The sequence below is a fragment of the Zerene cesonia genome, chromosome 27, assembly GCF_012273895.1.
Source record: "Zerene cesonia ecotype Mississippi chromosome 27, Zerene_cesonia_1.1, whole genome shotgun sequence".
NCBI classification, from domain to species: Eukaryota; Metazoa; Arthropoda; class Insecta; order Lepidoptera; family Pieridae; genus Zerene; species Zerene cesonia.
In genome coordinates this window covers 6,574,447-6,581,351 of record NC_052128.1, presented here as the reverse complement: position 1 = coordinate 6,581,351, position 6,905 = coordinate 6,574,447, and the positions used below count along the sequence as shown (strand labels likewise).

The window sequence follows — 6,905 nt, the reverse complement described above, 5'->3', positions numbered from 1 at the left end:
GACAGATTCGAAATTCAAATGTAATATTTTTTTATAATTAAGTGTAACAGTATTTATGGCCAGACTAAGTACATAATTTTTATTCCATCTAAAAAAAGATCCGCGCCTGCTTGATTCCTATTTTAAGCCTTTCAAATTGTTGACCTGAAACCTGATCTCGGGCAAGTGTAACAGAACGTACACTTCTCTTTCAAGTCAAACAGTGAACTAAGATATAAATGACTCCCTTTATAATTTAACAGGCAGTATTGAGACGAACTCCCGACCTAATAGCAGAGCCTGAACAAAGGGGATACATTTCGTTAAGCGCATACCATTTATCGCCGATACAATGGGGAAAACATTCTATTTGTGTATTTAAATATTTATCTGGATGAACTCCTGTCCCTTTTTGTTAATAGTGACTGAAAGATAGTTAATGGCACTCGTTAATTATGCTCTATTTACGGTTGGATACTAAATTTAGAGCTGCTTGTTCGTTGACGCAGAAGCTCTATTTTTACTTCTTACGTGAATTATTTGATGGTCGAATTTTTCTAAATTCAGTAATTCTCTACTGTGAAATTATTTGTAGTTCGAGCAATCATTATTAAATATTGTTTATTTGGTATTGAATATACGCGAAAATTGAAAACTCAGGTTTAGTTGATTATAATTATTATGGCAGTACTTACTGTATAATTGCGAATATTGTAATAGGTAAATCATTAAAATGTCGTTAAAAAATTAAAGGTAAACTTAAAAAGAATGAGAATACATTTTGGTCAAAACTAGTCTAAGTATCTAGTCTAAATTTTAAATTTTCAAATATGTATTTAAATGGGTTTTGGATTTTCTTCTAAAAATGACAGCTAATTTAGCTGTTATTTTTATAAATGAAAAATTGATACATAGATAAGTGCCTAAAATGTAGTTCTACATTCGTAGAGGATTCGTAGACCCTACGTAGATGGCGGCTACGAAAATATTATACGCTTAAAGACCTAAAATGGTCACTGAGTGAAAAATATCTCACAGTTATATATGTTTACCACAGATACAGAGCCACAGCGCGATTTTCTATTGTTACTCTAATGAATAACGATCATCTCAACACGTCGACTTTGTTAAATCCGCGTTTGACAAATGAAAAAATAATTTAAATAAATGCACACATACACAAACTCCTGTTATCGTAAACAACGATTATTTGATGGATTACTTTGCGGGTGAGGCTGACAGTGCTTGGTGGATTGGACTGATACAAAAATAGGCACACCAATCGACAATTTTTAAATATGTCTTACTGAAAAAATTTATGATATTTAATTTTAATTTTAAGTACATTTGAAATCCTATACTTTGCTACATCATGCGATAGGTGTTGAAGAATTTTAAAATATTATTTTCTGTTATAAAAAACCGCTTTTCTTTTTCTTATGTAGGAATAAATGACATTCTATCTTTAAAAAATGTAGTTTAACTAATATTGCAATAAAATCAACAAAAACGATAGTTGATTTAACAGGCAGTATAATTGTATAATTGCCTCTATTATTCTGATCAATTAATTGAAGAGGTATTGCATCTGAGGTTACAGAATAATCACTGTAGTACCTTTGTTAATTAAAAATCTTTTCATTACATGTTAGCAGGAATCAAACCAACCCGGCGCGAACTTATGTACTCGTTAAAACTTACACCTCTGCTTAGTTTCTCGTTATTACTTCATTTTCAATAAAACATACATAAGTTATTATAAACTGTAGTAATTGTTTGTTTGAATTATTAGTTATTGTTGTTGGATGTCTGAACGTATGTGGTACCGGATTCATTCTTGCATATCGATATTGAATTAAATTCTGACATCGTTTTATTTTATTTATTTCTTCTTATATAAATTAAATACAAAAAAATATGTTCGAAATCTTCAATACATGCATAATATATTTTATCCAAGTGTAAACGTAGTTATTTCAGTTGTTAAACTATAACCGAATAATTATTGTAAATAAAAAAATTGCGCATTAGATTATATTATTTACGTTATATTTTTATTACTATCTCAACAAGTGGCACAAAAGTATTCTCCTAATCGAATATATTTATTTGATCTCACAATACGCGTTACTTAAACAGTTAAATGTTATTTGTTGGATCAATCGCAAAAGGGAGAAAAAATAAAGGTATAGTTTAAAATTTATGCAATTAAAATTAACATCATGTTTGTACCGGATTAAAAGGCTGAATAAATAAATTAATTACAAAGATAATTTAAAATTGGATCCTAAATGACATATTGAATTGAATTTTCTCTTGAATGAAACGAATTAGCGCCTCCAGTAATCTCATCAATATCATTTCGTAATTTATAACAAATTTGTTTGCTTTTGTACATAAATACAAGAGAATTTGACTTTTATTCAAATAGATGGACTGAGCTTAAAGTTGTTGATAGATAAGTGCCTAATAGTGATTAGAGATGATTTATTTGTTTATAAGGAATTATGTATATTAATGACTTACAATTTGAGAATTTTTTTTAATCATTTATAAAAGCATTTCAATGCTATAAAATTAAAAATTAGACTTACAGTTTGTTAAACAATCAGTAGCCCCAGTTAAAGAGTTTATAACTGTGTCGTTATTTATTGGAAATTTTCAGAATGATTTCAATAAAGTATTTACTCATTCGATGTATAAATAGCTTCTTGTTTATTTTATACTAGCTGTTCGCCCGGCTTCTCCCGTGGTACATATATAGTCTATGTTACTCGTGGATAATGTAGCTTTCGAATGGTGAAAGAATTTTTAAAATCGGTCCAGTAGTTTTTGAGCCTATTCATTACAACCAAACAAACAAAGTTTTCCTCTTTATAATATTAGTGTACATTGTAACATATTCTTTGCGACGGAAAGACACCGCATAAAATAAATATACATAAGTTATAGGTCCTAGGCGGATCAACAAAATACAAGAGCCTACTTGGATAAGTTTTAGCGCAAAAAGGTTTTGTTTCAGGCGGTGTCAGACGAAAAGCGAAGTCAAAGTAGATATCTATAATAATTAATGTTACATAGATGTCGTCTGCATTTCATTCGCTAACCAATGTAATGCATTGTTTCCAATACTATCGCACTCATCTGATTATAGTTACATATAATATACATATAATATACAGTACATATAATGCTTTTTGAATGAAAATCTTTAAGAAATATTTTTTGCAATAACTTTGGACATCCGTAACTGAGGATTTATCTGTATACAGGTATATATAGGTATAAATATTTTTTTAATGAATAGATACATTCAATTAAATAGAAAGTTGATGTATGTATGTTTATATTACGCTTTATTGTTCTACGGATGTGTGCTAAACATGTTATTTACTCTATTTTAAATTAACTTAACAGTATTTATAGTAATTTGACGGTTTGGTTTGTTGGAATTGTTTTCTTGTCCTATGTAATGTGTTTTTATTGAATCCTTTAGCTATTGTACTTTCCTATGAAGTATATCAAGAGTTCAGATCTGAATCTTTTTGTAAAATATTTTGTCACAATTATATCATTGTGTTTGCACGATGTTTATATAAAAACTAAATTATATGATAAATTATTCACATTTTGGTGCTTAGGTTTATTCTCAGAAGTAATTATAATTCTTATGAACGGAATGCGACTTTTTTGTTTCTTGGGACCTGTCCCTGTGCTTTTTAACAAAGTATTCTCTTCTTTTCAAAAGTTCGTCTGTTATAAATAATGAGTACAACATTGCAAAGCTATATAAATTATGATTTTTACAAAATTGTTATAGTTTGTTTCCTATTAATGTTTCTTTTATTTTAAATAGATATTCATAACTGCTTTTTTGTGCTTTTAAACAATCACACAGTTTATTTGAATTATCTTACAGTATAATATGCAAAAACTTATATAAAATTATGTACATTTTCTGTTATTTTTATTATGTCAGAAAATAATTTAAAACAGTGTTCAAAGTGTACCTAAATACTGATAAAAAGTATGTTCATTTTGCAAACAATTCTGCCTATAAACCATGTGACCCTAAATCGTAATTATCTTGCATACAGATTTCAGGGAATGAAATATATGATAATGAACTCACCGTTATACTTCGGGGCAAAGTTTTCGGGAACGGACAGTAAGCTTCTACCTTGTGTCTCGATCACGACTAATGCCCTTTAAGCCTCCGAAGCCTTATATACTACTTGGCCGAGTTGAGTCGATGGGCGGAGCCAACCAGCGCATGGCTCCTTAAGCCCCGCCCATTTTGACAATTTCAATGACGTCACTGATGACGTCTTGATGATGACTGAAGGATTGAAGCCTAAAATCCTTTATGGATATCAATTGTTGTCTGTTAAGACAGATCTTTTGTTTTGTGCAATAATGGTTATTTGTTTTAAATAAGATATTAATTATAATGAGTTACGTAACGAGTATAAATTGCATTATTAGCCTTAAAGATATTCCTTATGTCATCAAACAACTTATTATTAACTGGTAACTTTTAATAATATTTCAATTTAATTTATTTCTTTTTGGGAAAGTTTTCTATTTACAATTGCTTCTGTGATGAAATTTGCCAGCGTACGATTAATGTCAAGCAGCCTTCTTAAAATTAATTAAGTCACATAATCAAATGTCGCATGCAGACCTACACCTCTCTGAGAAATTGAATTATAGCTGTCTTTATTGAATACTAGCCTTTGCCCGTGTTATTCGTGGTAGTTTGGTATTATTATACATATAAACCTTCCTCTTGAATCCTCTCCTCTATTTAAAAAAAAACCCATCAAAATCAGTTGCGTAGTTTTAAAAATTTAAGCCTACATAGGGACATAGGGACACAGAAAGCGACTTTGTTTTGTACTATGTAGTGAACATTCCAAAGTTGCCAAATATCTGTATCGAATTTTCCACAGTGCAGGAGAAATAAAGTAATAATAACAATTTAATGTCATGTGCCATAAAGAGCAATTGTTGGCGAACTGTTAACGCGAATGTAGGCTCGTAAACTTAGTTAAAATGGCAGTCGTAAAAACTTCCGATAGTTTTCCTTATGCTCTAAATACTATCCGTCTATTAATTAACAGCGATTAATATGGACATCTTTGTTTTGTAATAAACACTTGCAATGTATTGGATACGTATTTAGATGTCTTAATTTAGGCCACGATTGTCGAGTAAGCGAAATTTTTTAAAGTGAAAAATGTTGGTGCTGCTATTTCTGAGTTTATCACACACATAGGAATTTATAATTTTGTTTAATTTGTAGTTATCAGTGAGATAAGGTTATGTTCATTGTCAACAGTTTTATAAAAAAAATACAGCTGGACTGAATGAGACGTCTTTCATATTGTTTTGTTAAGTGTTTAGAGTATTCGATATCAGACCAAGACTTTTTTAAACTTCCTGAACATAGGCAGGTATACGTACAACGATATTTTACTACGAAAGAGGCAACACGTAGCCGTAACCCATTAGCTTGTAACTCATTATAAAGCTACAGAGAAATTTTGTAACACAAAATATAAATGAATTATTTATATTTTGGTATCGTTTGGTAGCCTAGGCACTATAGTTTTACTGAAGACATATAACAGCAACAATGAGAAAAATAATTTCTTGCACACTCGCCTAGTTTCGAACCACTGATTTCGATTAAAGCCCGAGGTCCTCACCACCGAGCCACCACTGCTCATCATACTACATATAATGGACGTGTTACAGTTTATATACAGCTCATAATAGTTTAATGATACTTAATTCAATTTGCTTAAACGGGTGCGCCATTCGTTCGGGGCATAACTTCGATCAACAATTACTTGTACGCGTAAACCGTAGCTATCAATTAGCAGTAGCTGTTAAAGTAAGTGCTGTTTTTATTCGCGCTTTACATTCATTGGCGCGACACGGTATTATATACTAGTTGTTGCGAACGGGTTTCTTTGTGGCAAGGTGTAGAATATAGGTCATGTGCCTACGTCTATTTACGTATGAAGCTTTTGATTGACTAATTTTCATTGAACTCAAATTAAGGATATAACTTTTTTCGTGCATACTCTTACAAGAGCGTATTTCTTATTGAAAAAATTTTGTAAAAATTGAAAACTACTACCGATTAGGAAGCTCGTGATGAAACTTGAAACTCGATAGTTACCCTTTTTAAGACTTCTATGTCATTAAGTACAATTTTTCTATGTAGGAGTCGAACATGTTTCGGCACGAATTCTGCCAGCTCGCGCCGGGTAAGTACCACTCCCCCACAGAAATCCACCAAAAAAATTGAATTAATTCAATGACTAACAACCTATCTATAGTTGATTTGTGACTTATATTCACAAGGAAGTAGTGATGAAAGCCTTCAGGAAATATTTATTTTTATTACTTCACCGGTGATCAAAATGGAGTCCTCACACATAACTTATTTGAAAACTCAGCTAGAATTACTAAATGTAAAATATTAAATCATGTTAAGAATTAAATAATCTACATTAGTGTCAATTATAATCACTGATGGTTTAATAAAATAAATACTGGAGAAACAGCATCACATTAAGTGCGGATTCAGTGCATACACACACGAGTATTACCCAGCTTGTGCAAATAAAATAGTGGGCGGCGAGCACGTAGCGTGGTGCACAAACACGCCTCATGTTTGTCTGCAGATTGGACGGTAATAAATTGATGTTCTCCTAATATTAACTATATTTACTCGCGCAGATTACCAATAGGATACAGCTTATTAACCGACTTCAATAAGGAGCAGGTTCTCAATTCCTCTGTATTTTTTGGTTCTTTTGGGCGTATCACTAGCTTATGTATATATATACCTAGTCTTGCCATAAATATTGTAATAAAGAAAAAAGAAAATTGTTAACTGCAAATAACATTTA

The 6,905-nt window shown here is 30.9% G+C and overlaps 1 protein-coding gene across 2 annotated transcripts in view; it reads right to left on the bottom strand.

Annotated features, from left to right (window-relative positions):
• The window catches only part of LOC119837408 (prothoracicostatic peptides), a 53,185-nt gene extending 49,021 nt beyond the window's left edge, over positions 1–4,164 (bottom strand). For both annotated transcript variants that reach the window (XM_038362983.1, XM_038362984.1), the window contains exon 1: positions 4,112–4,164. The gene's annotated coding sequence lies outside the window, so the exon portion shown is untranslated. The remainder of the gene's footprint in view (positions 1–4,111) is intronic.
• Positions 4,165–6,905: the final 2,741 nt, after the last annotated feature.